Here is a 25,623-nt window from a genome sequence, read left to right on the forward strand (position 1 = left end):
GCATGCAAGAGTGATGAGACAGCGAGGGTGGCAGAAAAACATAGGAAGGCCCTGAAAAGAGAGCTTGATGAGATAAAAAAGAGGAAGGCTGAAGAAGCCTTACACAGGTTCTCCCGCACCTCAATTGTGCCTTCGTCCACGGGTCCATCATCTAAAAACTCGGAGGCAGGGTCTGGAACAACAAGCACGCAAACCTAGGCCAGGAACCCACCCCATTCCATCACAAAAGGGCGTCCAAAAGAGGTGAGATACAAATCGGGGTTGGAGATTCAAGCAAAACACAAGAAAACAAAGAAAGGGATGGGCAATCCGTGTGCAACTTTGGAGGATTGTAACTTGGGTGTTGGTGACACTTTTTGTAAGGTAGATGGTCTAGATTTTAAAAAATGGGAGAATGACTGTTGATCGGCATCAGAACTTGAAAGAAAATGAGATGAATTAGTGGCTACAATTGCCCCATGTGTGGTACTAAATCTGCCATCACTAGTACGAAACAGGGCTTTGGTTGGGGCCTGGCCAGCCCATTAGTCCCGGTTCAGTCACGAACCGGGACCCATGGGGGGGATACGCCACGGTTCGTGTGCCCAGGGGCCCGGCCAGGCCTCGGGAGGCATTTTTCCTAGTTTGTGTGGACCCATTTGTCCTGGTTCTAGGAACGAACCGGGACCAATGGTCCTCGCTCTTGGCCCACAACCATTGGTACCGGTTCATGCCTAGAACCAGGACAGAAGGGGGGCCTTTAGTCCCGGTTCCAGCCACGAACCGGGACCAATGAGGTGGCTATATATACCCCATCGCCGCGGCAGAGCACTCCACAGTGCTCTGTTTTTTTGGCCGGCGAGGGGATATCTTTGTGGTGCTCTAGCTCACCTCCTATGCACATGAGGTGTTCGATGAAATGCCTGAGCCACACTAGTTAAGCTTTCTCCTCTCGAAGCTCGGCCTCCAAGCTCCATTTTCCCTATGATTTATCTACGTTTAGCGGTCCGTCACGTCCCGTCTTCGTCTTCACCGCCGTCGACTGCCCGCACCGATCTTGTCGCCGGCACCATCGTGGTGATCCTCTTGTTCTTATCTTCTTTCTGAAAGGAAAAAAAATTCTTACTTTAGAATTTAGATAGATACTTGTCTAATTTTCTTAGTTTTATTATTGCTTGTTATTATATAGTGCGATGGTTTTGGTATCCGCCCCCGTCGGTCCTCGTCCTGGCTATGATTCAGATGTGGTATATATTATCTTTTATAACTATTTGGTTCATTTATTGTTTATGACAATTATGCCGACCAACATGACATAGATTTTTTTTATCTAGGAGGTAGTTGAACTGGAAATTCCAACCGACCCTATTGTCGGGAGGTTAAATTTAGTTGAAGAAGAAAACAATTACTTGAAGGAAAAAATAAAAGATTTGAGGACGAGAAGATGATATTGGAGTTGCATGTTGCGGATGTCGTCGATGATCACAAGATCAAGATGGATGCAATGCGGTTGAAGATTAGAAAGATTAGAAAATATGCCATTCATACCGACACTTGGTATTATTATGCCGTTGGATCAATTGTTACCTTAGTTGTGGTTATGATCGCATTTTTTGTTGCATCGAAAGGTTTTACATAGTTTCAATGTATGGTTTAACTAGATGCTCTAGAGAGCTATATGTTGTTCAATGAGAACTATGTATGTACTTTGGTTTTAATGTGATGATGAACTTCTATTAATTTTGTCACTTATCTATCCATGTGAATCTGTAATGGTTTTTGACACACATAATTATATATAATGCACGCAGATGAACCGGCAATGGATGTACAGTGACAGACACACCTCCGAGTACATTAAGGGCCTGCATAATTTTCTCGAAGTGGATGAGGCAAACAAGAAGAATGGTTTTATGTGTTGTCCATGCCCAATATGTGGGAATACAAAGTCTTACTCTGACCAGAAAATCCTTCACAACCACCTGCTTTATAAGGGTTTCATGCCACACTATAATGTTTGGACCAAGCACGGAGAATTAGGGGTTATGATGGAAGACAACGAAGAAGAAGAGGACGATGACAACTATGTGCCCCCTGAATACGGTGATGCTGCAACGGGGTAAGCTGCTGAAGATCAAGAGGAACCAGACGATGTGCCCTATGATGATGATCTCTGCTGGGCCATTGTTGATGCAAGGACACAGTGCGAAAGTCAAAAGGAGAAGTTGAAGTTCGATCGCATGTTAGAGGATCATAAAAAAGGGTTGTACCCCAATTGCGAAGATGGCAACACAAAGCTCGGTACCATACTGAAATTGCTACAGTGGAAGGCAGAGAATGCTGTGCCTGACAAAGGATTTGAGAAGCTTCTGAAAATATTGAAGAAGAAGCTTCCAAAGGATAACGAATTGCCCGACAATACATACACAACAAAGAAGGTCGTATGCCCTCTAGGATTGGAGGTGCTGAAGATACATGCATGCCCTAATGACTGCATCCTCTACCGCGGTGCGTACGAGGATTTAAACGCATGCCCGGTATGAGGTGCATTGCGGTATAAGATCAGACGAGATGACCCTGGTGATGTTGACGGCGAGCCCCCCAGGAAGATGGTTCCTGTGAAGGTGATGTGGTATGCTCCTATAATACCATGGTTGAAACGTTTGTTCAGAAATGAAGAGCATGCCAAGTTGATGCGATGGCAGAGAGAGGACCGTAAGAAAGACGAGAAGTTGAGACCACCCGTTGACGGTTCGCAGTGGAGAAAAATTGAGAGAAAGTACTGGGTCGAGTTTGCAGGTGACCCAAGGAACGTATGGTTTGGTTTAAGCACGGATGGAATTAATCCTTTCGTGGAGCAGAGCAAAAATCACAGCACCTGGCTCGTGACTCTATGTATGTATAACCTTCCTCCTTGGATGTGCATGAAGCGAAAGTTCATTTTTTTTGACTGAACACTGTGAGGCAACAGCCCCACAGCCTTTTATTAAAACTTGGCCGAACAAAACAAATACAAGGAGTTCAAAAGGTAAGGCTAACTAGGAGACAGGGAAACCTACCTATATCTGTACAAATATACAAATATACAAATATACAACAGCATATGCCACAAGATTAAGGCAAAGCATGAATCCAGTCTAGGAGAGGTTGCTTGATAGAGGCCTTCATCCTATAGGAGTGCAGAGTAATGTCATGGATGAATTTGGCTTTCCATCTGCCAAAGCTTGGCCTAATATGCCTGAAGATCTTGTCATTCCTCGTGGTCCAAATGCTCCAGGCAGCAAGGTAGACTACTTCAAAGAAGAAAGGATGGTTGAAGCTTCTCTTGGCAGCCATGATGCATTCACGAGGAGTTAGCCCAGCATACCAGTTAATTTGCAGATAATTCCAAACCCTGGTGATGAAAGAGCAATGGAAAAAAAGGTGATTTTTGTCTTCATGCAAATGGGCTATGCACAGTGGGCATGAGTTATCATCCTCCTCTGATCTCCAATGTCTTCGTAGCAACATATCCCTCGTATTGAGCCTATCATTAAGCATGAGCTAGGCAAAAACTTTTATTTTCATAACACACTTATTCTTCCATATCCATTTACAGGGATCATCATCAGGTAGGTGAGCATGGGCCATAATGTAAAAACTCTTGGCAGAGTATTGACCATTAACAGATGTCCATGACCAAGTGTCAGGTTCAAGGGGCCTCCTTTGTAGTGTGGATAGATGAGATGTTAGAGACATCAGTTCATCCATTGCTTCCTGGGATAATGGCAATTGGAAGTAGGTTGAAATATCAAAATCCTCAATGAAATCTCCGACTGAAATCTTATCATCCAGTGTGAATGAAAACAACCTAGGAAATCTCTCTTTAATTGGTTGGTGGCTTCCACCTAAGATCCATGTATCATGCCAAAAGAGAGAGCTATTTCCATCATTGATTGTAATAATACAGTGATTTCTATAGGTGTCATGTAATTTCATGATGTCTCTCCACCAAAAGGATCCACACTGAACTGTTGCATGAGGAACCACTCCATCATAGTAGGTGTCCCAGATCAAGGAAACCCATGGTATATCAGCCCTATTGTAAAACTTGTGTAAGTGTTTGGTAAGAAGGGCCTTGTTCTGGATTGCAAGGTTTATTATGCCCATGCCTCCCTTATCTTTTGGTTTACAAACCATTGGCCAGGCTGCTAATGACTGTTTAGGTGTATCAGAGTTTCCCCTCCATAAGCATTGCCTCATAATTCTCTCAAGCTATTTAATGATAGCAGCTGGCAAGCTAAGACTGCAAAGGAAATATATTGGCAAGGAGGTAAGAACAGACACTAGCAGTTGTAATCTAGCCCCCTGGGAGAGGAGGGAGGAGCTAGCAGAGAGTCTTCTTTCCACTCTGTCTACCACAGGCACTAGGTCTTGAACTCTTGGTTTTGTGGTGCCCACAGGTAGGCCTAGGTAGGTAAAAGGGAGGGACCCAACCTGACATCCAAAAATTGCTGCCAATCTATTAGTTTCTTCCTAGGAGACATTAATTGGCAGAATGCAGGACTTCTGAAAGTTGACTTTCAAACCAGTTGATTTGGAAAAGGCCAGCAACATTTGCTTGAGAGCTAGGAGTTGTACTTCATCAGCTTGGGTGATTAACAATGTGTCATCTGCATATTGGACAATTGGAAAATCTGGATCGTTAGAGGGAATGGGTAGAGTAAGTAGTCCCTGTTGTAGCATTTGGTTGACCACAGATTGGAGAAGGTCAGCAGCAATAACAAACAGAAGAGGAGAAAGGGGATCCCCCTGTCTGACACCACGTTTACAAACAAATTGTTTGCCAGGCACACCATTCAATAAGATAGAAGAAGATCCTGATGACAATAGTTCCTTGACCCATCCAATCCATTTTGCATCAAAACCCTTATATTTCAACATCAGTAGGATGAGGTCATGTTCAATAGTATCAAATGCTTTAGCAAAATCCAACTTGATGATAAGAATGGGTCTTTTGGACTGGTGACACTGATGTATGTATTCCAAGCTCCAAGCAATGCAGTCCTGAATAGACCTTGACTTAAGGAAGCCATATTGATTTTTATGGATGCATGTTAGGATGACTTTCTGCAGTCTATTAGCCAATAGCTTAGTTAGGAATTTCAGACAAGTATTTGTGAGAGATATTGGCCTAAAGTCATTTGGCCCCTCAGGAGAAAGGATTTTTGGGATGAGTGTGACAAGAGATCCATTAATACTCTGTAAGGAGATTCTTCCTTCATAGAAGTCCTGTATTAACTTGAGGAAATCATCTTTAATTATGTGCCAACATTTCTTAACAAACAACCCAGTAAAGCCATCTGGTCCTGGGGCTCTGTCAAGAGGTAGAAATTTCAAAACCTCATTTATCTCATCCTCAGTAAAAGGCCCAAATAAGCTTTCTAATCCAGGGACAGGTTGTATCAAGGCCCTAAGATCAAACAACATGTCAATTCCACATTTAACTCCCAATCTGTCTTTATATGAGGACCAGAGCAGTCCAGCCATTTCATTGTGGGTTGATAAAGTCACACCATCCTCAGTTACCAAGCTGGAAATGGAATTCCTTCTAAACCTCTCTGTTGCCATAGCTTGAAAAAACTTGGAATTTTCCTCACCCACTTTGATCCACCTGATGGTACACCTTTGTTTCCAGTAAATGTACTGCAGGTGAAGGAGCTCTTCCAGGTGTAATTTCACAATTTTCCTGAAATTAAATTCTGGTCTAAACAGGGGTCTGGTTTCCTCTAAGTTATCAAAAGCTAGGATGACTGCATTGCAGGCATTCATCAATAGCTTCAGCCTGGATATTCCTGTGTGCCATTTCTTAAGCTCTGACCTTAACCTTTTAAACTTATGGGTGAGGATTGCAGCAGAGTTAGATAAGTGTGTGGGGGCAGACCAGGACCTTTCAACACATTCCATAAACCCAGGCATATCAACCCAGTAGTTTTCAAAACGAAAAACCTTAGCTTTTGGTATGGAGGTAGAGATTGAGACCACACAAGGCACATGATCAGAAGTAGTTTTGGCCAGTGGGTAGACCATGGTGTTGGGATACTCTGCAGTCCAAGAAGGAGTTGTGAAGAACCAGTCCATCTGTTCCAAAAGAGGAGTTTCTTGCATGTTTGACCAGGTATATGATCTCCCCTTCAGTGGCAACTCAATAAGGCCAAGATTGCCAATGATCTCATTAAAAATGAACATATCATTAATGTCACCCCCAGGCATATTTCTATTATCCAGTGATCTGATGAAGTTAAAATCTCCTAGAAATAACCAGAGTTCATCCTGAGGGATTTGAATATGATATAACCAATTCACAAAAGAATCTCTAAGCTCTCCCTGGCATGGACCATAGACATTGACTAAGGTCCAAGTTTGGTTATTTTGTGTGGAGGAGAAATTTATAACAATACCATAGCTCTGCAGATCAATAAGAGTGCCAACCAGAGCAGATGAACACCATAGGACGATGATCCCACCAGAAGCACCCACAGAAGGAGAGTATACAAAATTATCGAATCTTCTAGGACAAAACTTCCTAATAGACCTTTGATCGAAGAAATCACACTTAGTTTCTTGTAAGCAGACAACAGAGCATTGGCTTTCTTCAATTTTAGCTCGCACAGCCCTCTGCCTAGCTTCAGAATTCAGACCTCTTACATTCCAGCAGAGTACTTTCCAGTTCTTATTAATGTAAGTACTCATGATAAATCAATGTGAAGGAATAGGGCAAGCACATTATCACATAATAATACTGACACACAATATAAGCAGCATACTGCATGAGATAGTTTAAAGGAGTCTGCACAACCATAAAACCATAGTAGTCTGAAGAATGTAATAGCAGACCTAACTGATAATAAATGTCAGGACAAAGGGCCTGCCTCCCTATGATATTACAACACAAATTACTCATCATTGGACATGTCTAGTTGGTGTGCTTGTTTGGGCTCAGCCATAAGCTGATCCACAGATAGTTTCTCTAGAGGGATGCCCAAAGAGGCACCTAGAGTCTACATAACCTGGATTGGTATAGGTGCTGGGCTGGGATCTGACGCCATGGGGCTTCCATTCTGGTCAGTTGTCTCCTGAAGCTTGGGCTTCTTCGCCCGTGGCTGTCTTAGAGGTCTGGGCTTGACTGGAATTGCAGATGGTGGCTTGAAACCTTGCAGTTTGGCAGCACTTCTAGTCATTCGCCTATCTGAGAAATCTGCCTGAGGAACCACCAGAGACTTTGGTTTTCTTCCCTTTTTCTGCACAACAAGAGGTTCACTGACAAAAGGTTGTGAAGCTTGCATAGTGTGTAAAGAGGTTTCAGGTGTAGGCATGCTCGGGAGCCCATCATCAAAGGACAGTTTCCTAGCAACTGGCCTGTGAGGTGATGGTAGCTGATGTAGTGGTTGGTGTTGCTCATATGAAAGTGCAGGTAGCCAAACAAAGGACATGTCTTGTGGAAAAGCTTGCAACCAAGATCTCTTAAGGGTAGGACACTGAATCATCATAGGTATCTGCTTGGGAATTGATGCAGTCAGAAAGCTGGGCAACAGAGACTCAAAAGTCCTCCGCCAAATCATGTTAGGTGGAAGAACTGGTCCGTAGACAACTCTGGCAGCGCCAACAAACAGTGGCGGCTGTAGGGGAGGTTGGTATGGTACAATAGCAAGGTTGTTATTGTCTTTAGGTACAACTGGAGCTTCAAACTGATTTGCATTAGCCTGAACTTCTGCCTGAACTTCAATGTCCAACTCTTGCACCAAGATGTTATCCACAGGTATATGCAGAGGCTGCAATGGTCCAATCTCCTCATTTGCTCCATCTATCTCCTCTTGTATTATTGGGCCAACAGGCCCATCACCCTCAAGCACTGGCAGAAAGCCCTGGATAGGTTGCACTGGGTGCCCATCAACCACAAGATTCTGCTGTGAGGAGTCGTTGGAGCCCATGGAGGGGTTTAAGACCATGGAAGCTTGATCTTGCTGCACTGGTGGTTGCTCTCCAGCCTGTTCCTCAACTGGCTCATTCCAAGCGTTCCAACCATCCGGTTGAGGTTGCTGTTGCTGTGGACCATCCGGTTGCAAAGGCTGTGGGATGTCATTCCATCCAAGAGCAGGGTAAGGCGGCAATGCCCAGAAGTTTTCTGCCGGTTGAAGATGGCCTGGCATTGGGTGGGGATTCCCATCGACTGGCATTACATCTTCATCCTGGGGAAGTTGCTCAGCAAAAGTAGCTGTTAAGATACTACATGAGGCGGTCCAAGAAACAACAGCACCTCCAACAGTGGAAAACTTGCGGAAAACAACATCTCTTGGAACAAGCAAGTTATCTGGAAAAGATGCATAAACCAGAGATCGAACTAGTCGATCATCCTCATGATTCCAATAATGAAACTGACCAAAAGTCCCCACTACTTCAGACAGGACTTCCTCATTGCGATAATCTAGTGGCACCCCAATGAACATGAGCCATCCAGTTCGGTACCCATGAAGAGCTCTATATCCCTCTCCATCATCGTGATTTATGAATCTAACAAAGATTTCCTGGCCATACTGATCTAATCCAAGAGGCCAAGGTGCATGATTAACTAGGGCGTTGCGAATAACTGGGTCTTGCATCTGATACAGACCAACGCCCTGGAACCACGTTTGAGAGGAAAGAACTGGCAGTTGGAGCTCATCGGTGATAAAATCCCTGACCTGTTGTCGAAGATGATGTACATCCTCTGGCTGGGGTATTGGCTCCACAATCCCCACCATGTAGGATTCGTGTCGGCGGGGAGGCGAAAGAGCCGGTGTATAGAACGTGCGGCAGTCGCTGTGGGCCGGCGTCGACGATATCATGTCCCGCTGGCAAAAACCTTCTCGGGTCAAGCTCATAGTTCGCCATGGATAGCGGCGAAGTAGAGGGCGAAGTAGAGGTATCGGTGGGCGTGTGGTTCGATGGAGGTGGCCTGGAATAACCAGACTGCAGGGTAGGAGAGGCAGGGGTTTTGGCAGGGGATCTTTCCACTGTTTGGGAGCACGAAGAGTCCGGGCTGTGCCTGAAGGCGCGAGGCTCGAGGTTGGTAGTTGGGCTGGTTTGTTTGGGAACCCAAATCTTTAAATTGGGAGGTGATCTCGTGCAACCTTTTTTAACGTGACCGAGCCGGAAACATCTGCGGCACCGCACCTTGTTCCTGCATCGATCGAGCGTGTGCCCCATGCCCAAGCAGCGTGGGCAATCCCAAACTTGGGCAGCAATTTCCTCAATCACCTCATCCAGACCTTGAAGGTCTCGTACTATTTCCACGGGTGACTTGGGCGAAAGTTGCACTGGGCTGACCGGGCTGGCAGGTGGTATATGGCCTGATGGAGCAGGAGAAGGCCCATCATCTTCAGAATCATCATCGGATAGGATTAGGGGGTTTTGACTAGAACCCAAGGAAGTCAACCTGACGTTAACAATATCAGGTGAAAATATTACCCTATCATTATTAACTAGAACCATATCCCGAGAATGACGGTCGGCAGGCGAAACAGATCCAAATTGCAGTTCAACCTCCAGCTCCGGTGAGGAAGTCATCGGCGGCAAGCTAACAATCTGCATGGCTTGATCCTTAGATAAAGAATTATCTTTTGAAACTATCAACTCCTGGGGATCTAGCGAATAGCCTGCATCCTTCTGCACCGTGAGGATGTCCTCTGCAGTGGTATTATACCGATACCCTTTGCATGCATCATAATTAAGAAAGGTTGCAAAACGTAAATTCTTGCGAGGATGATTTCCATCCTTAGAACGCAAAGATGATTTTGCAGGGGCATGCTTCAAAGCGGCCATGGCAAGACTCGCACGACGCTTAGATGGGCTGACTAGGATCCATTCATCATTGCATTCAACTTGCCAAGATCTGAACTCCTTGGTCCAATCTGGACCTCCATGGCCCCAGAGATGAAAATGACACTTGAATTGCAGGCAAACATGATTGCATTGATGTAAAATGAAAAAGCCAACCTCTTTGCATGAGACATTAAAGGAGAAAACCCGATCACATAGACATGATACCTTTAGTGAAGAACAGTATCCCCCGATCGCCGCCTCTAGAGCTAGGGCAACATTCTCCTCAGTCAGGCGGAAATTATGCCGTGCAAAAGAAACCACCATGATGAAGTGACCAGAACCATCAGTGGGATGGACCATGCGCCTCATGGATCGCCAGATCTCTTGCGCGAGACCCATTCCATGAGAAAAATCAAAACCAAGAGCAATGGAAGCCTGGACCGCCATCGAGATCAAACCCCAAGGGGGTAAACCTTGACGCCGGAGAGAATGGGTGGATCGGATAAGCGAAAGTTCATTATGATGCCAGTTCTCATCCAAGGCCCTAAGCAACCCGGCAACGACATTTATGTGTACCTAAGGCCATTATTTGAATAACTTTTACAGCTGTGGAATGGAAATGGTGTATGTGTGTGGGATGAGCACAAACAGGACGAATTTAACCTTTACACATTGCTGTTTGTAACCATCAACGATTGGCCCGCTCTCAGTAACCTTTCAGGACATAAAAATAAGGGATACCACGCATGCATGCACTATTTAGCTGACACCGAAAGTATATACTGTAGGGGAATGTAGTAATTTCAAAAATTTCCTACGCACACGCAAGATCATGGTGATGCATAGCAACGAGAGGGAAGAGTATCGTCCATGTACCCTCGTAGACCGTAAGCGGAAGCATTATGAGAACGCGGTTGATGTAGTCGAACGTCTTCACGATCCGACCGATCCAAGTACCAAACACACGTCACCTCCGAGTTCAGCACAAGTTCAGCTTGATGACGTCCCATGAACTCCGATCCAGCAGAGCTTCACAGGAGAGTTCCGTCAGCATGACGGCGTGATGAGGTGATGATGTTGCTACCAACGCAGGGCTTCGCCTAAGCACCGCTACGATATGATCAAGGTGGATTATGATGGAGGGGGGCACCGCACACGGTTTGGAACAATCAACTTGTGTGTTCTAGGGTGCCCCCTGCCCCCATATATAAAGGAGCAAGGGGGGAGGGCGCGCCAGGAGGAGTCCTCCTCCTAGTAGGAGTAGGACTCCCCTTTCCTACTCCTACTAGGAGGAGGAAAGGAAGGAGGAGAGGGAGAAGGAAGGAAAGGGAGGAAAGGGGGGCCGGCCCCCTAGTACAATTCGGCTTGGGCTAGGGGGGCCGCGCGCCCTACCTCCTCTCTTCCACCACTTGGCCCATGAGGCCCAACACTTCTTCCTCGTATTCCCGTAACTCCCCGGTACTTCGAAAAATACCCGAATCACTCAGAACCTTTCCGATGTCCGAATATAGTCATCCAATATATCAATCTTTACGCCTCGACCATTTCGAGACTCCTCGTCATGTCCCCGATCTCATTCGGGACTCCGAACTACCTTCGGTACATCAAACCACAAAAACTCATAATACCGATCGTCCCCGAACGTTAAGCGTGCGGACCCTACGGGTTCGAGAACTATGTAGACATGACCGAGACATGTCTCCGATCAATAACCAATTGCGGAACCTAGATGTTCATATTGGCTCCTACATATTCTACGAAGATCTTTATCGGTCAAACCGCACAACAACATACGTTGTTCCCTTTGTCATCGGTATGTTACTTGCCCGAGATTCGATCGTCGGTATCTCGTACCTAGTTCAATATCATTACCGGCAAGTCTATTTACTCGTTTCATAATGCACTATCCCGCAACTAACTCATTAGTTGCATTGCTTGCAAGGCTCATAGTGATGTGCATTATCGAGAGGGCCTAGAGATACCTCTCCGACAATCGGAGTGACAAATTCTAATCTCGATCTATGCCAACTCAACAAGTACCATCGGAGACACCTGTAGAGCACCTTTATAATCACCCAGTTACGTTGTGACGTTTGGTAGCACACAGAGTGTTCCTCTGGTATTCGGGAGTTGCATAATCTCATAGTCATAGGAACATGTATAAGTGAGACGTCTCCAACGTATCTATAATTTTTGATTGTTCCATGGTATTATATTATCTGTTTTGGATGTTTATGGGCTTTATTATGCACTTTTATATTATTTTTGGGACTAACCTAATAACCCAGAGCCTAGTGCCAGTTTCTGTTTTTTTCCTTGTTTTAGAGTATCGCAGAAAAGGAAAATCAAACGGAGTCCAATTGACCTGAAACTTCACGGAACTTATTTTTGGAACGAAAGCAACCCGGGAGACTTGGAGTCCACGTCAAGAAAGCAACGAGGAAGCCACGAGGTAGGGGGCGCGCCCACCCCCTGGGCGCACCCTCCACCCTCGTGGGCCCCTCGTGGCTCCCCTGATGTATTTCTTTCGCCTATATATATCCATATACCCTAAAACGATCGAGGAGCACAATAGATCAGGAGTTCCGCCGCCAGAAGCCTCCGTAGCCACCGAAAGCCAATCTAGACCCGTTCCGGCACCCTGCCGGAGGGGGAACCCCTCTCCGGTGGCTATCTTCATCATCCCGCTGCTCTCCATGACGAGGAGGGAGTAGTTCTCCCTCGGGGCTGAGGGTATGTACCAGTAGCTATGTGTTTGATCTCTCTCTCTCTCGTGTTCTTAAGGTGATACGATCTTGATGTATCGCGAGCTTTGCTATTATATTTGGATCCTATGATGTTTCTTCCCCCCTCTACTCTCTTGTAATGGATTGAGTTTTCCCTTTGAAGTTATCTTATCGGATTGAGTCTTTAAGGATTTGAGAACACTTGATGTATGTCTTGCATTTGCGTATCTGTGGTGACAATGGGATATCATGTGATTCACTTGATGTATGTTTTTGTAATCAACTTACGGGTTCCGCCCATGAACCTATGTATAGGGGTTGGCACACGTTTTTGTCTTGACTCTCCGGTAGAAACTTTGGGGCACTCTTTGTGGTTCTATGTGTTGGTTGAATAGATGAATCTGAGATTGTGTGATGCTTATTGTATAATCATACCCACGGATACTTGAGGTGACATTGGAGTATCTAGGTGACATTAGGGTTTTGGTTGATTTGTGTCTTAAGGTGTTATTCTAGTACGAACTCTAGGGTTGTTTGTGACACTTATAAGAATAGCCCAATGGATTGATTGGAAAGAATAACTTTGAGGTGGTTTCGTACCCTACCATAATCTCTTCGTTCATTCTCCGCTATTAGTGACTTTGGAGTGACTCTTTGTTGCATGTTGAGGGATAGTTATGTGACCCAATTATGTTATTATTGTTGAGGGATCTTTCACTAGCGAAAGTATGAACCCTAGGCCTTATTTCCTAGCATTGCAATACCGTTTACGCTCACTTTTATCATTAGTTACCTTGCTGTTTTTATATTTTCAGATTACAAATACCTTTATCTATTATCCATATACCACTTGTATCATCATCTCTTCGCCGAACTAGTGCACCTATACAATTTACCATTGTATTGGGTGTGTTGGGGACACAAGAGACTCTCTGTTATTTGGTTGCAGGGTTGTTTGAGAGAGACCATCTTCATCCTACACCTCCTATGGATTGATAAACCTTAGGTCATCCACTTGAGGGAAATTTGCTACTGTCCTACAAACCTCTGCACTTGGAGGCCCAACAACGTCTACAAGAAGAAGGTTGTGTAGTAGACATCAAGCTCTTTTCTGGCGCCGTTGCCGGGGAGGCAAGGAAAGTGGCACTAACACCCCGTCAACTAAGCTCTTTTCTGGCGCCGTTTATGGGGAGGTGAGTGCTTGAAGGTAGATCTTTAGATCTTGCAATCGAGTCTTTTAGTTTCTTGTTTTATCACTAGTTTAGTTTATAAAAGAAAATTACAAAAAAATGGAATTAAGTTTGCCTCATACGCTTCATCTTTTTAATATCTTTCATGAGTATGATGGAAAGGAAAATTGTGCCAAAGTGTTAGAAGAAGAATGCATTAAAATGTTTGGAACTAAATATTTGAATGATGAGCATGATTACAATGTTGTTAGTATGAATTCCTTGAATATCCATGATACTAATGATATGCAAAGCCACAAGCTTGGGGAAGCTATGTTTGATGAAGATGATATTTTTTGTCCCCCAAGTTTTGATGAGCAAATTTATTATGATGAAAGCATGCCTCCTATTTATGATGATTATATTGATGAAAGTGGATTTGGAGAGGTCATGACTTTATTTTGCGATGAATCCACTATTCCGGAAGTGGTTCCAATTGATTATGAGAACGAAGTTGCTATCTATGATGATTATTGTGATGACTTGTATGCTATAAGGAATAATGATATCCATGAAACTTGTCATCATGATTTTAGTTTTCAATTGGATTATGCCTCACATGATAATTATTTTGTTGAGTTTGCTCCCACTATTATTCATGAGAAGAATTTTGCTTGTGTGGAGAGTAGTAAATTTTCTATGCTTGTAGATCATGAAAATAATGCTTTAGGTTCTGGTTATATTGCTGAATTCATTCATGATGCTACTGAAAATTATTATGAGGGAGGAATATATGCTTGTAGGAATTGCAATAATATCAAGTTTCCTCTCTATGTGCTTAAAGTTTTGAAGTTATGCTTGTTTTACCTTCCTATGCAAGTTGATTATTTTTCCCACAAGTTGTTTGCTCACAAAATCCCTATGCATAGGAAGAGGGTTAGACTTAAATGTGCTAGTCATATTCTTTATGATGCTCTCTTTATGTTTCAATTCTTATCTTTTATGTGAGCATCATTGAAATCATCATGCCTAGCCAGGGGCGTTAAACGATAGCGCTTGTTGGGAGGCAACCCAATTTTATTTTTGTTCCTTGCTTTTTGCTCCTGTTTAGAAATAAATAATTTATCTATCCTCTGTTTAGATGTGGTTTTATGCTTTTAATTAGTGTTTGTGCCAAGTAGAACCTTTGGGAAGACTTGGGGAAAGTCTTTGCGATCATGCTGTAAAAAACAGAAACTTTAGCGCTCACGAGAATTGATGCCATTTTTTATTGGTGAGTGATATTTAGTTAATTATTTTTGAAGATGATTAATAGACAAATTACTCAGGTCCACCAATTTATTTGAGAATTTTTGTGGTTCCAGAAGTATACGTTTGATACAGATTACTACAGACTGTTCTGTTTTTGACAGATTCTGTTTTCTATGTGTTGTTTGCTTATTTTGATGAATCTATGAGTAGTATTGGAGGGTATGAACCATAGATAAGTTGGAATAAAGTATATATTGCACCAATATGAATTTAGAATGAGTTCATTACAGTACCTAAGTGGTGATTTATTTTCTTATACTAACGGAGCTTACGAGTTTTCTGTTAAGTTTTGTGTTGTGAAGTTTTCATGTTTTGGGTAAAGATTCGATGGACTATGGAATAAAGAGTGGCAAGAGCCTAAGCTTGGGGATGCCCAAGGCACCCCAACGTAATATTCAAGGACAACCAAAATCCTAAGCTTGGGGATGCCCCGGAGGGCATCCCCTCTTTCATCTTCGTTCATCGGTAACTTTACTTGGAGCTATATTTTTATTTACCACATGATATGTGTTTTGCTTGGAGCGTCATTTTATTTTCTTTTGTTTTGCTTTCTGTTTGATAAAGTACCAAGATCTGAAATTATTAAATGTTATAGAGTCTTCACATAGTTGCAGAATTATTCGACTACTCATTGATCTTCACTTATATCTTTCAGAGTAGTTTGTCATCTGCTCTAGTGCTTCACTTATATCTTTTTAGAGCACGGTGGTGGTGGTTTTATTTTGTAAAAATAGATGAACTCTCATGCTTCACTTATATTATTATGAGAGTCCTAAACAACATGGTAATTTTCTTTGGTTATGAATTTAGTCCTAATATGATGGGCATCCAAGAGGGGTATAATAAAAACTTTCATATAAGTGCATTGAATACTAAGAGAAGTTTGATACTTGATGATTGTTTTGAGATATGGAGATAGTGATATCAAAGTTGTGCTAGTTGGGTAGTTGTGAATTTGAGGAATACATGTGTTGAAGTTTGAATGTCCCGTAGCATGCACGTATGGTAAACATTGTGTAACAAATTTGAATCATGAGGTGTTATTTGATTGTCTTCCTTATGAGTGGCAGTCAAGGATGAGCGATGGTCTTTTCCTACCAATCTATCCCCCTAGGAGCATGCGCGTAATGCTTGGTTTTTGATGACTTAGTTTTTTGCAATAAGTATGTGAGTTCTTTATGACTAATGTTGAGTCCATGGATTATACGCACTCTTACCCTTCCATCATTGCTAGCCTCTTCGGTACCGTGCATTGCCCTTTCTCACATTGAGAGTTGGTGCAAACTTCGCTGGTGCATCCAAACCCCATGATATGATATGCTCTGTCACACATAAACCTCCTTATATCTTCCTGAAAACAGCCACCATACCTACCTATTATGGCATTTCCATAGCCATTCCAAGATATATTGCCATGCAACTTTCCACCGTTTCGTCTATTATGACACGCATCATCATTGTCATATTGCTTTGCATGATCATGTAGTTGACATCATATTTGTGGCAAAGCCACCGTTCATAATTTTTCATACATGTCGCTCTTGATTCATCGCAATCCTGGTACACCGCCGGAGGCATTCATATAGAGTCATACTTTGTTCTAGTATCGAGTTGTAATCTTTGAGTTGTGAATAAATAGAAGTGTGATGATCATCATTAATAGAGCATTGTCCCAAAAAAAGGAAAAGAAAGGCAAAAAAAGGCCAAATAAAAAAGGGAAAGGCCAAATAAAAAAAGAGAAAGGCCGAATAAAAAAAAGAAAGGCCAAATAAAAAATAAAATAAAAACAAAAAGGGGCAATGCTACTATCCTTTTTCCACACTTGTGCTTCAAAGTAGCACCATGATCTTTATGATAGAGAGTCTCTTGTTTTGTCACTTTCATTTACTAGTGGGAATTTTTCATTATAGAACTTGGCTTGTATATTCCAACAATGGGCCTCCTAAAGTGCCCTAGGTCTTCGTGAGCAAGCAAGTTGGATGCACACCCACTTAGTTTCTTTTGTTGAGCTTTCATACATTTATAGCTCTAGTGCATCCGTTGCATGGCAATCCCTACTCCTTGCATTGACATGAATTGATGGGAATCTCCCTAGCCCATTGATTAGCCGCGTCGATGTGAGACTTTCTCCTTTTTGTCTTCTCCACATAACCCCCTCATTATATTCTATTCCACCCATAGTGTTATATCCATGGCTCACGCTCATGTATTGCGTGAAAGTTGAAAAAAGTTTGAGATTACTAAAGTATGAAACAATTGTTTGGCTTGTCATCGGGGTTGTGCATGATGAGAGCATTCTTGTGTGACGAAAATGGAGCATGACCAAACTATATGATTTTGTAGGGATGAACTTTCTTTGGCCATGTTATTTTGAGAAGACATGATTGCTTAGTTAGTATGCTTGAAGTATTATTGTTTTTATGTCAGTATTAAACTTTTTTCTTGAATCTTATGGATCTTAATATTCTTGCCACAATAAAGAGAATTACATGGATACATATGTTAGGTAGCATTCCACATCAAAAATTCTGTTTTATCATTTACCTACTCGAGGATGAGCAGGAATTAAGCTTGGGTATGCTGATACGTCTCCAATGTATCTATAATTTTTGATTGTTCCATGCTATTATATCATCATTATTAGAGCATTGTCCCAGTGAGGAAAGGATGATGGAGACTATGATTCCCCCACAAGTCGGGATGAGACTCCGGATGAAAATAAATAAATAAATAAATAAATAAAAGAGGCCAAAGAAGCCCAAATGAAAAAAGAAAAAGAAAAGAGGCCATAAAAAAGAGGAAAGGCCCAAATAAAAAAAATAAAAAATGAGAGAAAAAGAGAGAAGGGATAATGCTACTATCCTTTTACCACACTTGTGCTTCAAAGTAGCACAGTGATCTTCATGATAGAGAGTCTCCTATGTTGTCACTTTCATATACTTGTGGGAATTTTACATTATAGAACTTGGCTTGTATATTCCAATGATGGGCTTCCTCAAAATGCCTTAGGTCTTCGTGAGCAAGCAAGTTGGATGCACACCCACTAGTTTCTTTTGTTGAGCTTTCATACACTTATAGCTCTAGTGCATCCGTTGCATGGCAATCCCTACTCACTCACATTGATATCTATTGATGGGCATCTCCATAGCCCGTTGATAAGCCTAGTTGATGTGAGACTATCTTCTCCTTTTTGTCTTCTCCACAACCACCATTCTATTCCACCTATAGTGCTATGTCCACGGCTCACGCTCATGTATTTCATGAAGATTGAAAAAGTTTGAGAACATCAAAAGTATGAAACAATTGCTTGGCTTGTCATCGGGGTTGTGCATGATTTAAATATTTTGTGTGGTGAAGATGGAGCATAGCCAGACTATATGATTTTGAAGGGATAGCTTTCTTTGGCCATGATATTTTGAGAAGACATGATTGCTTTGTTAGTATGCTTGAAGTATTATTGTTTTTATGTCAATATTAAACTTTTGTCTTGAATCATATGGATCTGAATATTCTTGCCACAATAAAGAGAATTACTTAGAGAAATATGTTAGGTAGCATTCCACATCAAAAATTCCGTCTTATCATTTACCTACTTGAGGACGAGCAGGAATTAAGCTTGGGGATGCTGATACGTCTCCAACGTATCTATAATTTTTGATTGTTCCATGCTATTATATTATCAACCTTGGATGTTTTATATGCATTTATATGCTATTTTATATGATTTTGGGGACTAACCTATTAATCCAGAGCCCAGTGCCAGTTTCTGTTTTTTGCCTATTTTAGGGTTTCGAAGAAAAGGAAAATCAAACGGAGTCCAATTGACCTGAACTTCACGGAAGTTATTTTTGGACCAGAAGAAACCCAGAAGACTTGGAGTGCACGTCAGGAAAGAAACGAGGGAGCCACGAGGTAGTAATGGCGCACCTTCACAAAGTGCGCCATTACTATGTGTATGACTTGGTCAACCCTTGGTCAAACTTAGTAATGGCGCACTTTGTGTAGGTGCGCCATTACTAAGTTTGACATAGTAATGGCACACTATACCCTGGTGCGCCATTACTAGTTTAAAAAAAAGTAAAAAAATTGTTAGTAGTGGCGCACAGAGTGCGTGGTGCGCCATTACTAGTTAAAACTAGTAGTGGTGCACTATGCCCTGGTGCGCCATTACTAGTTTTGGAAAAATAATAATAATAATAAATTGTTAGTAGTGGCGCACCGTGGGTGTGGTGCGCCATTAGTGATATGGACACTAATGGCGTACCTACACATGGTGCGCCACTGCTATATAGCAATGGCGCACCACATAGGTGGTGCGCCATTAATGTCCATATTAGCTATAGCCCTTTTCCTAGTAGTGGGGGAGTCCCACTAGGACTCCTAGTCCTAGTCGGCTCCCCTGTCCTTCCAACGGAGAGGGGAAAGGGGAAAGAGGTGGAGAGGGAGAAGGAAAGGGGGGCCGCGCCCCCACCCCTTGTCCAATTCGGATTGGGCTTGGGGGGGCACCTCCTGCGGCTGCCTCCTCCTCTCCAATATGGCCCATGAGGCCCATTAACTTTCCCGGGGAAGGGGGGGTTCCGATACCCTCCCCGTACTCCGATAAATCCCCGAACATATTCGGAACCATTCTAGTGTCCGTATATAACCTTCCAATATATCAGTCTTTACCCCTCGACCATTTCGAGACTCCTCGTCATGTCCGTGATCTCATCCGGGACTCCGAACAAACTTCGGTCACCAAAACACACAACTCATAATACAAATAGTCATCGAACGTTAAGCGTGCGGACCCTACGGGTTCGAGAACTATGCAGACATGACCGAGACACATCTCCGGTCAATAACCAATAGCGGAACCTGGATGCTTATATTGGTTCCTACATATTCTATGAAGATCTTTATCGGTCAAACCGCATAACAACATACGTCATTCCCTTTGTCATTGGTATGTCGTTACTTGCCCGAGATTCGACCGTCGGTATCATTATACCTAGTTCAATCTCGTTACCGGCAAGTCTCATTACTCATTTCGTAATGCATCATACCGCAACTAACTCATTAGTCACATTGCTTCCAAGGCTTATAGTGATGTGCATTACCGAGAGGGCCCAAAGATACCTCTCTGATACACGGAGTGACAAATCATAATCTTGATCTATGCCAACCCAATAACCACCTTCGGAGACACCTGTAGAGCTTCTTTATAATCACCCAGTTATGTTGTGACGTTTGATAGCACACAAGGTGTTCCTCTGGTATTCGGGAGTTACATAATCTCTTAGTCAGAGGAATATGTATAAGTCATGAAGAAAGCAATAGCAATAAAACTAAACGATCATAATGCTAAGCTAACGGATGGGTCTTGTCCATCACATCATTCTCTAATGATGTGATCCCGTTCATCAAATGACAACACATGTCTATGGTCAGGAAACTTAACCATCTTTGATTAACGAGCTAGTCAAGTAGAGGTATACTAGGGACACTCTGTTTTGTCTATGTATTCACACATGTACTAAGTTTCTAGTTAATACAATTCTAGCATGAATAATAAACATTTATCATGATATAAGGAAATATAAATAACAACTTAATTATTGCCTCTATGGCATATTTCCTTCAGCACCCCCTTGTTCTTATTCTCGTCCCTTTAAGAAAATTGATCGTCCTTCTCTTTACATGCAACTCAAGTGCTGAGAAAAAATGAACGTATATGCTCCAACAATGTGTAGTTAATCATCACCACACAACTTCATTAATCGTTTTTATGCGTGTATTCTTACCTTGCATTCTTGTTGTGGCTACAAGCGCCTTTTCATTGTTTTATAATTCTTCCGAACATACCTAGTTGCCTTCTCATGGGTTATCTGAGATAATTGTGCTGATACATGACTACTAGGTGATAACTTCTGACTATGTATATTTTGTGTGTTTTCTGTTGCTTTAGCATATGACATACCAACAGATGATTTCACAAGTAAATACAATTGTATAATGTACTTCCTCATGCAGATGGCACTTGTGTTACTGAAAACAGGGAGAAACCCTTGTTGGAAATAATGTTTAGGTATGTCAGCCTTTTTTAGGCTAGATGACGTTAGAACAATGTAAAGGAACAACAAAAATCACTAACAGGTGAGATCGGAAATAAGGTTCGAGGAAAAACTATTGGTTTACACTTCATACAGTCTAGAAATCTCTACAACGGAAGGATCACCAATAATAGAGCATGAAAAAGTATTTGAGGGTGACCAACTAGTTGATTAAGTTACACCTAGATATTATAGTCTTGTATTATAGAATCATTTTCAAGTTCTATTCTAATTTTTCAATTCAATATATTAATATTTGTAGGTATATAACAATAATATGGGGAAAATATATTTATAACCAAATAATGTGGTGTGTTTGTTTCTTTTGGTTTAAAGTGAAATGCATTGTAATAAAATAAATTTTAACTAATAGCTCAACAATAATGTAACTTAATAGAATTAGAAGATGTATAAATTAGAAGATGCACATCAATAAAAAATAACACATGGAAATATATGTTACTTTTATACACTTATGGACAAGATAATTTGGGATGAAGTAAAAATGTTTGGTATAAATAACATGTGGTGTGCACACGGAGCCCAACCCGCTGCCACGATGTTGTGTCTCTTCCGCAAGTAAGTCCCTCACTGTTGTATGTCCTAGCTCTAGCTTTGTAGTTTCCGTTTGTTGTTCTAATATGCAATCTATGTGTACATTGACAAATGTTTCCTACTGACTGGTGTTGATGGCTCTTGAAGTTTAATATTTGATGCTGATTTGTATTTCATATCAACTGCTTTCTGATGGCTCTTGAAGTTTAATATTTGATGCTGATTTCTCTTTCATATCAACTTCTTTCTGATGGTTCCTTATGATGATTCGATCTGTTTGGTGATGGATCTTTCTGATGATGACCTGCTACCTGATGGCCCCTTTCTGTTCTATGATGTCCCTGCCTTTTCCCGATGGTGGCCCATGTGATTTCGGCTATTGTAGATGACACTGGCCTTGTTATCTGTTCATTTTGTCCTCTCTCGGACAGTGGCTTTGCTGTCTGTGAGATTGTCCCTTATGTACTACGGAGTTGCTGGCTAATACTGCCTTGGGCCACTAGTTTACTGATGAAGTAGCATTTCGTCGTTCCTGCTACCTCTATGCTCAGTGTAATGTTGTTGATACTTACTTAAATGCTCACTTTATCCTTTCTGGGTAGCCTGAGGATAATGAAATACTAACTTTATGCAGACACGTTAACTTGTCATTTCTGTGTGTCAATGTGTTGGGTAGTCAACAACCTTTGTTATCCATGTATTGGAGATGATACTCTCCGAAATGTTGATTTTTTCCTTTATGGATCACTTGAGGATATTGAAATACCAACTTTGTTTGCTAGTAGTTTTATTTCTTTGTGTCAATGTACTGGAGTTTTCACAAGACTTTTTTAGTTTTCCTATTTTCGCTGGCAGAGTTATTTGAACGCCACTTGTTGCCACAATTATCAGTTGATCTACGGCATCTCCTGTGTCATTCCAGAATATCATGATGCACGTCCACTCAGCTGTTGATCTGTATCATTACAAATTATCATGATATACTGGTCCATTCAGCTGATTGCCGTATAACCATGAGTTGTGTTGTTCATACTGATAAAAATTCATGACATGTCTACAAAAATCATCTATCTATCTATCTATCTATCTATACCTATACTAATTACAGACTCCCAAGAAATTCTTGCGTTAATTAGAAATTATGAGCCGTTAATCTGGTGGGGCCGAATTATTACGGTGTAGATCAATACTAGAAATTACCTCAACCAGAAAAAATAGGAAAAACATAAGCCATTCATCTGAAGGGGACAATTTATAACGGTTCTGATTGTAGAGTAGCCTAACCACAGATAGAATGAGGCCATCTATATATAATAACTTAATTACGTACATACAGAAAGAGGAGATCTCAACTGTGAAAAAGGAGATCTCATGATTGCAGCTTAATATCTCCTTGAATCCCGAATTATTACGGTGTAGATTAATAATAGAAATTACCTCAACCAGAAAAAATAGGGAGAACGTAAGCCGTTCATCTGATGGGGACAAGTTATAACGGTTCTAATTGTAGAGTAGCCTAACCACAGATAGAATGAGGCCCAGCTATATATAATAACTTAATTACGTACGTACAGAAAGAGGAGATCTCATGATTGCAGCTTAATATCTCCTTGAATCCCTGTACAATAAAAAGGATATCTCACGATTGCAGCGTAATATCTCCTTGAATCCCTGTATAATAGTTGGTAGGTTCGTCATGGTCAAGTAACATGACCTCCAGAATAGGGTCACCGTACCACTCTGGTGCGGATCTCACTCTGGTTGACCTATGAGGTTCGGTAGTAACTTGATCTGAAGTTACATGATCATCATCATTAGCGTCCTCACTAATTGGTGTAGGAGTCACAGGAACAGATTTCTGTGATGAACTACTTTCCAATAAGGGAGCATGTACAGTTACCTCATCAAGTTCTACTTTCCTCCCACTCACTTCTTTCGAGAGAAACTCCTTCTCTAGAAAGGATCCATTCTTAGCAACAAAGATCTTGCCTTCAGATCTGTGATAGAAGGTGTACCCAACATTTTCTTTTGGGTATCCTATGAAGACACACTTCTCCGATTTGGGTTTGAGCTTATCAGGTTGAAACTTTTTCACATAAGCATTGCAACCTGAAACTTTAAGAAACGACAGCTTAGGTTTTTTGCCAAACCATAATTCATACAGTGTCATTTCAATGGATTTAGACGGTGCCCTATTTAACGTGAATGTAGCTATCTCTAATGCATAATCCCAAAACGATAGTGGTAAATCGATAAGAGACATCATAGATTGCACTATATCCAATAAAGTACGGTTATGACGTTCGGACACACCATTATGCTGTGGTGTTCCGGGTCGCGTGAGTTGCGAAACTATTCCGCATTGTTTCAAATGAAGACCAAACTCGTAACTCAAATATTCTCCTCAACGATCAGATCATAGAAACTTTATTTTCTTGTTATGATGATTTTCCACTTCACCCTAAAATTCTTTTAACTTTTAAAATGTTTTAGAATTATGTTTCATCAAGTAGATATACCCATATCTGCTCAAATCATCTGTGAAGGTCAGAAAATAACGATACCCGCCGCGAGCCTCAACACTCATCGGACTGCACACATCAGTATGTATTATTTCCAACAAGTCTGTTGCTCGCTCCATTGTTCTGGAAAACAGAGTCTTAGTCATCTTGCCCATGAGGCATGGTTCGCAAGCATCAAGTGATTCCAAAAGCCCATCAGCATGGATTTTCTTCATGCGCTTTACACCAATATGACCTAAATGGCAGTGCCACAAATAAGTTGTACTATCATTATTAACTTTGCATCTTTTGGCTTCAATATTATGAATATGTGTATCACTATGATCGAGATTCAATAAACCATTCACCTTGGGTGTATGACCATTGAAGGTTTTATTCATGTAAACAGAACAACAATTATTCTCTGACTTTAAATGAATAACCGTATTGCAATAAAAATGATCAAATCATATTCATGCTTAACGCAAACACCAAATAACATTTATTTAGGTTCAACACTAATCCCGAAAGTATAGGGAGTGTGCGATGATGATCATATCAATCTTGGAACCACTTCCAACACACATCGTCACTTCACCCTTAACTAGTCTCTGTTCATTCTGGAACTCTCATTTCGAGTTACTAATCTTAGCAACTGAACTAGTATCAAATACTGAGGGGTTTCTATAAACACTAGTAAAGTACACATCGATAACATGTATATCAAATATACCTTTGTTCACTTTGCCATCCTTCTTATCCGTCAAATACTTGGGGTAGTTCTGCTTCCAGTGACCAGTCCCTTTGTAGTAGAAGCACTTAGTCTCAGGCTTAGGTCCAGACTTGGGCTTCTTCACTTGAGCATCAACTTGCTTGCCATTCTTATTGAAGTACCCCTTCTTCCCTTTACCCTTTTCTTGAAACTAGTGGCCTTGTCAACCATCAACACTTGATGTTTTTCTTGATTTCTACCTTCGTCGGTTTTAGCATCATGAAGAGCTTGGGAATCGTTTCTGTTATCCCTTGCATATTATAGTTCATCATGAAGTTCTAGTAACTTGGTGATAGTGACTAGAGAACTCTGTCAATCACTATCTTATCTGGAAGATTAACTCCCACTTGATTCAAGTGATTGTAGTACTCAAACATTCTGAGCACATGCTCACTAGCTGAGCAATTGTCCTCCATCTTGTAGGCAAAGTGCTTGTCAAAGGTCTCATACCTTTCGACATGGGCATGAGTCTGAGATACTATTTTCAACTCTTGGAACATCTCATATTCTCCATGGCATTCAAAACGTCTTTGAAGCCCCGATTCTAAGCCGTAAATCATGGTGCACTAAACTATGAAGTAGTCATCATATCAAGCTTGCCAAACATTCATAACGTCTGCATCTGCTCCTGCAATCGGTCTGTCACCTAGCGGTGCATCAAGGACATAATTCTTCTGT

This window comes from Triticum urartu, chromosome 2A (assembly GCF_056163025.1).
Source record: "Triticum urartu cultivar PI428250 chromosome 2A, HENAU_Tu73, whole genome shotgun sequence".
Lineage (NCBI taxonomy): Eukaryota > Viridiplantae > Streptophyta > Magnoliopsida > Poales > Poaceae > Triticum > Triticum urartu.